Source organism: Leptidea sinapis, chromosome 33 (assembly GCF_905404315.1).
Source record: "Leptidea sinapis chromosome 33, ilLepSina1.1, whole genome shotgun sequence".
Lineage (NCBI taxonomy): Eukaryota > Metazoa > Arthropoda > Insecta > Lepidoptera > Pieridae > Leptidea > Leptidea sinapis.
Genome location: NC_066297.1, coordinates 7,457,927 through 7,465,285, shown reverse-complemented (window position 1 = coordinate 7,465,285; position 7,359 = coordinate 7,457,927). Strand labels below are relative to the sequence as shown.

Below are 7,359 nucleotides of genomic sequence, written 5' to 3'. Positions count from 1 at the left end.
AACAAACCGTTTTTTCTACCAATTAAAGTATAAAAACTTATTTATAATATTATTTAGATTTATTAATATTAATTCGTTTTATTCAAAAGGCCTTAAAATGTAGCGTCTTATTCTACGGTCTTCAGGATCCCACTAGGCTCGCGGAGCTATTTTATTCTCGGCCTAGGGAGGGTCAAGAAAATCCTATTTCAAAACAAACACTAAACAGCCATCTTTAAGGCGCTCAAGTGCCTCGTTTTTTTTGTTAACACAACGCTTGTGTAAACAAAGCACCACTCAGATAGTTGTTAAACCACAAACGCTGTGTGTCAGCAACCAGTATCTTAATTTATGATTATTGGCAACGCTGCCGATATTAATACAATATTTGTGCTTCAGAAGGCTATTCGCGTTATTTATAACCTAGGTCCTAAAGAATCATTGAGAGCAAAATTTAAAGAAATTAACATCTTGACTGTTGCTTCTCAATATATTCTTGATAATGTAATGTATGTTCATAGGCACATAAACTAACACCAGGAACAGACATAAACTTATGATGCCTACTACTCGGCTAAGTCGAGTTAGTAAGTCTTTTGTGGGGCGATGTATATGCTTTTACAACAAGATCCCAGAAAATGTTCAAAACAAAAGTATAACGTTATTCAAAAGAATTGTTAAAAAACGTTTGTGTGGTAAAGGTTACTATAACATAAATGACTTTATTAATGATACCACAGATTGGGACTGGAGTGACCGCCCTCAGGCTATTAAATAATAAGTTTAATTGTACAATATTACTTTGTAAACATATTTATTCGATGAAAAAAAAACCCGCTGAGTTTGTTTTTCCCACCATTCTTCTCAGGTCTGAGGCATTCTTTTTGGAATGGGTGGTAGTTTTTGACTTTCAATAAGTGATGTCACATCCTATTTTGAATAAAAATATTTGAATTTGAAAATTCGTTATCCCCAGCTACTTAAAGTAAATAGCCACCGTGTTGAGCACTGATTAGACGTGACTAATGCGTTATCTCGCACCGCGACTCTAAGGCTAAGCTGAAAGTTACAGAAGCGCACTTTTACACTTGTCCGGATTTCGTACGGCTCCTTAATTTGACCGGATTTTATTTTTAATTCGATGGAATATTGTAATAAACTACATATTAACCTTAGATAAAGGATTGGTCTCCGCTGCGCTACAACTAGATACCGTACTACTACCTTAGAACGATAGCTTCTTTATTACGGCAACTATTAGATGCTTGTGAGCGTGGCATCTTGACACTCAATGGCATCTTTCAAATTTTGTAACATACGCTTCGTGCTATTTTACATTGAAATTAATAAAATACTTACTGGTGATATGTGATCACAGTATCTTATTATTTCTTGAAGTAAGTATTATTTGTACAGTTTTACTACGCAACCCATCATTTTAGTTTCAATTATTAGCAAAGGTTAACAGAACATGTGGCACGTCAACGTCACACATTGTTCGAGACTTGCTTGAGTACGCCCATGTGGGCGTAGTAACTTTGCGACTGAGTACGCCTGCGTATATAGTTGGAGCGCAGCGGAGACCAATCCTTAATCTAAGATATTAACTAATTGCAAATAAAACTTTAAGAGAAATGAGATCAACTAAAAAGTCCAGACTTTTATCAAAATGTCAGTCAGAAAAGTCAGTTTTTGTCAGAACTTTTCAAATTACTAAATGGTAATTGAAACACATTGTAATAATAATAATTTTCAGAAAGAACATAGATAGATATGCTCTGGTAAGATCATGAAACAAAATAATAATAATAAAGGCATAAAAGGCATTTATTTTCTCAAAATTGATTCCTTTAGAATTCTTTTTGATGTCATCTAATATAAAAAAATAACTTATAGATAAAATGTATTATACAACAAAATACAAAATCATTTATTTCGCACTTTTCATATACAAATACAAATTCTAAGCGCACTTAACGGCTGCGGTCGTTTTTAGTTTTCATTCGGTTCTTGTGTCTTGTCTTTTTTTGAGAGGACGAAAATACATTTGGGTATAACGTATTTAGGCCCCGAGTTATGCCCCATATGTCGGGCTCGCATACACTCCCTACCGACTAAAAACTCCTCTATGGTGATACCTCGAAGGTTCTCCACCGAATTGTGTGAAGTGTAATATATGTATACCTACAGTACAAAACGACTGAAAACAAATAAATTACAATAAAATAAAATAAATTACGTCACATGTACACACATAAGGGGTAGGAGGGGTCGACGAAGTGTGACCAGCTGTGACAAGAACGGGGAGGGGTTAAAAAATCATGAAATTCGTGTGTCGTACTTTATGGATGGCTCCTTAGGTCATAACTTTTGCATCTGTTTAGATATTTCCATGAAAGGACAGAACAGATGCTCCCTTGGAATGGGGTGTGATACATTTTTCTTTCCAAGCCACGCACAACTGTGTTTTACACATTTGCATTCGCCCCTTACAGTCTTAAATTTTTTGTAATTGTGCAACATCTTAGAGAAAAAGGGAAAGAGTTTTGTTAGGGGATTAATAAATACCAATGTGGATTTTTTTTTAATTTAATTCAATATTTAAAGTAGACATAAATGACGGAGTTAGTTACGATGTTATGTTATACAAACAAATTAATCTAAATACTTCTTCTTTTGAAGCTGTATAAATAATGGACAAGTGCGAGTGTGATTTGTACACAAAGGGCTATGTGCTGATGAAATAAAAAAAGATAATGAAACAAATAAAAATTTAAATACCTTCTAAAAAAAGAGAGACATCTATAAAAATGTGCAATTTGCTATCAATATTATTCAGGCGCTTTATAGTTTAAGTGTTTCTAGGTCAGTGGGAAAACCCTCTATGTTTTCGATTTGCCCACTTGAAAATGATACTTATGTGACGTTTTATTCAATATTTAGAAGCTAGATCTTATTACAGCTTTCGTGGACAGCAGTCGTTATTATTTATAACTTGATTCCTGAGAAACAGGGGCTTGGTATACTGATAAATTGACAATAAAGCGAACCTATAGAATTTATTTTCTATAAAGGGTAGATCTCAATCAAATCAAAGAAGAAATAACCAACAAATTACAACATAATTATGCTATAGTATTAACTATTAAACGGTAATTTATTTATTATGTAGGTATCCAGAACGCATTTGCTTGAATGTAAACCGGCAGTGGTAAAAGGGTGGTATAACCGTCGATTTGCTCTGTGTAGATTACGTTTGCAGTATTAGAAGGCTATTGGCACGTAATGGTGTCTTCGCGCAAATAGCTCGAATTCGACACAAAAATTAGGGATAGTATCAAAATTAAATTTAAATTCTCGTTATGAATAGTTTCTTCTAAAAGATCGGTTTTTTTATGTAATAAAATTGAGTGTGTGATTTTCAGAAAAGTAGGGTAATTATAGTTTGACTTTGACAGTTCGACGAGGAAAATTATTTAGTTTTTGTGACACTTTTGTTGGGTGGACTCAAATAAACAAAATTTGAACTGAGTGAATTCTTCTGTGAAAATGTATATTAAAATGAAAGGCTAAGTCATTTCCTTCGATTAATAATAAATATGTAAGTAGTTTTATAATAATATCATTAACATGCAACTTTTACTTGTTTTTAAATATTTTTCTATATGAATATGAAACTTTTTAAAAACTTTGTTTGGTGCAAAGTAAAACTCTTGTTTCAAATATGCGCTGTGATCTGCTATGATTTGGAATAAAGATAAAGCACCTATTTACAGTACAACATATTAATTTTATACAAATTACAACTAAGTTTTGCAGAAGTGAATGATTATATTTTTTGCAATTCACAATAATTTTTTCTATAATATTTTAATTAATATCTATTACTTGTAATTCGAAATAGGCCAATTATAATTAAATATAATTTTAAAGAGACATTACATTTGTTAAATTTTGTACTGCTTGGGGTAAATGAAGATCAAAGACCATGTAGGTACAACCCCAATTTTTTTTTTATTTACTTGGAAAATAGGCCAATGCACTTTCATAAATCCATAATATAACAATACATCTGAAAGTGCTTTTCTGGTGTCAGGATAACAGTCTTATCTAAATTATTCTTTCTATCACATTATTATATTTGCCTTGGTAGTTTCACTTTTATTATATACATTATGGTTTAAGTACACTTATCTGTAAATCTAGAATTATTTATATTGCTATTAATTCTTACCATTCAGGAGAGTGTCATTAATTAGATTAGTATAATTTTTAAACTGCAAGCCAAACTAAGTACTGAATTATTAAAATTTATAAAGAAATATTATTATAGTTGGCACATCTTATATTGTGTAAAAAATTTAAATATATATAGTGAAATTCGCTTGATGGGAAGTGGGGAGACAACTGCCCACAATTGTCTTCGGTAACACCGTTGAATAGAAAACCGTAGAGTTAGAAAGTGCCTAAGTTGTAATGGTCCCGGAAAACTGCAGCTAGTAAGTTCCTAGTATAATTTGTTTTTGATTTTCTAAGAACTTTCAGTTTGACCCTTGTATGTGACAAGTATTAGGTTAATTAAACAAATAATGATATGGTAAATTTCTTGTTCAGAGGTGTAGCAACAGCGCAAATTAGAAGTTAAAATTATTTTTAATTGGTGTGTGTATGTATTTGACAGTGTCACTTCTTTAATAAAAGTGGCATATGTCTACTATCTAATACTATGTGTTATGTACAAAAAACAATTACACTCCCAATCGCCTATTAAAAGTACGTCAAAAAATGTGTGAGCAGTGATGTATATACATTTACATTAACTTATACAGATAACATTAAAATATTCATTCGAATGAACACCTTATTTTGTGACAGTAATGTTCAGAGTCGTGTTCTATACGCTCATTAGAAGATCGGACGCGAACATGAGACAAGAACATTTTGTTTTAGCAATTGAAGGGTAACTATTTAGCAAAATACTTCAAGTTAAGTACACAATTTTGTTAATTTAAAGAGGTACCTAACTGTAATACTTATATAATAATATTCTTTTAAATATTGAATATGCTATTATATGTCCAGTTTTTCACTGAACACTTTGTCATTGCTGGCGTTGTATTCAAAGCGCGGTCGAAGCACAACTGAATGGAAACTCTGCCTAATAGACGCATAGGCAGAGTTTAGCTTATTGTGCTTATTTACATGCGATAAAGAATTTCCATAGATACATAATACACTTATATAATGAAACTTCGTTCGAATTATGATATGTACAAATTCAGTGGAACAAAATAATAATAATTATTTCTTTGTTTCAGGTGTCGAGACATAGGAAGCTAAAAAGAAAATGTGATATTATAAAATAGTTAGATATAATGTTTAATTAAACTTAGAATGTAGTTAGATAGATAGTGTTTGTTATAAGGCCAGTATTAGCAATAGGAACATCGAGTAAATAGTATTATTATATTGAATCTGAATCTCATACACTCATCGACTTAATCTGCAGTTTACTCTGGTGAGTACCAATCATTTGTTATAGTTAAGTAAAGATCTTGTCAAGATTGCCGGAATACAATGTTTGAGGGCAGAGCAGGACCTATCATCGTGGAAATCTGTGGGGGAGGCCTTTGCCCAGCAGTGGATGTCTTCCGGCTGATGATGAAGTAAAATATTTATTCAATATATTCATTGGCTTGTGTTATCATAAACAATATGTTATGTTTTTAAAGTGATAACCCTCACTTCTAGGATTAATACACAAATAAAATTTGAAAAACAACAAAATTTTATGCTGACGAAGATTAAACTGAGCTAACCGTTCGAGTGTCGTATCGTTATAAATTCTTGTATGCTTTGTTCAACTCTCATTTGAGTTGTGTTATCATTCTACAGACAATTCCTCATGCCTGCCAATAATACATAATATATCCCCCGCTCTATATCGAGCAAAAAATGATAATGATGAATAAATGTCTTTCTTAATGATACCACAGATTGGGAATAGAGCGACCGCCCTCAGGCTAGTAAGAAAGTAGCTCGCTGAGTTTCTTGCGCCCTCTCAATGCTCTCATCTCCGATCTAGTGTACACCACTGTCAGCTCGAACCATTTGTCAGCGTTCAACGCGGATGCTCTGAAATTTTCGGTATTCAACAATATTTTTTTTTTCAACCGGTTTTGTCACGGAGAGATCACCGCCGCCCACACTCTCCTGCAACACCAGAGGAATCACAAGAGCGTTGCCGGCCTTTAAGGAAGGTGTACGCGCGCTTGTAAATCTAAACAATTGTTTAGATTTACAAGAGCGACATCTCAAGTCAATTTCCTAATATACAAATATTGGGGTTGAGCAGGTTATCAACTGTAAAGTATATCCTATAGATGAAGCCACAACCTGAGAGTTAGCTCAGTTGGTAAGAGCACCGGCACGGAACGCCGGAGGTCGTGGGTTCGAATCCCGCATCGTTCATAAAATTTTGTTTTTCAAATTTTATTTGTGTATTAATCCTAGAAGAGAGGGTTATCACTTTAAAAACATAACATTGTTTAATTTATATTATTAAATGTAACTTATTTTTTAATTTTTGCTTACGCACGTTGGGGGGCCCCGTATAATTGATACGACACATACGGCGGTATCTACGCCCCTGATCTTATCGTAATTATTTTGTTACCAGATTAACACGAGCAAAACTGGTGCTGGGGATAGCGACCCTTGATGGTTCACATGGTGAGTTTTTTTTTTATTTCTTTTCTTTTATTCATGAACACTAGTCACGTGACTTTACTCGCACAGATTTTATATACATCGAACGTTCTATTTGAATTTTGCTAATTACAAGCTTATGGTAACATACACTCTTATTTTCAAGTTACTCAAAAAGAAAATGGTTTCTCCTCTATCACTGAACGTATTTATGTAGAAGAGAATAAAAAAATATGTCGAATATTATAACAAACACCACTAGAGCACAAGTAACGTCTATTCACGAGTATGACGCGTAGAACAGCTATCACCTACCTTGCCTATAATATGGAGGAAGGAAACGGCCCACCCCACGCCACCGCCACAAGCAATGATATTTTCATTCACTGCAGACTTAATTAACAATTTTTATATTTACCGTATTGAAGACAAAACCAGAAACAAAAGATTAAATACCCATTCAAATTATAACGAACTAAAATAATCACAATTGTTTGTTACCATGGAACGTCTCACCGAGAACAGATATGCTAAGGTGTCTGTATATTTATAGGTCCCAAATCGAAATAAAAACTATCCTATCTCTCAAGTTGCACTCGACTTGACTAAACTGCACTCCATAAAGTAATCCCCATTAAAATCCGTTCATTAGTTTAACCCCCTTATTAATAA

At 33.1% G+C, this 7,359-nt stretch overlaps 1 long non-coding RNA gene across 1 annotated transcript; it reads left to right on the top strand.

The window, feature by feature from the left end:
• The first annotated feature begins 3,330 nt into the window (after window positions 1-3,330).
• On the top strand, window positions 3,331-6,708 carry LOC126974752 (uncharacterized). The gene is made up of 3 exons (XR_007731573.1): window positions 3,331-3,580; window positions 5,298-5,497; window positions 6,659-6,708. It is a non-coding gene; the product is annotated as an uncharacterized LOC126974752 (long non-coding RNA).
• Window positions 6,709-7,359: the final 651 nt, after the last annotated feature.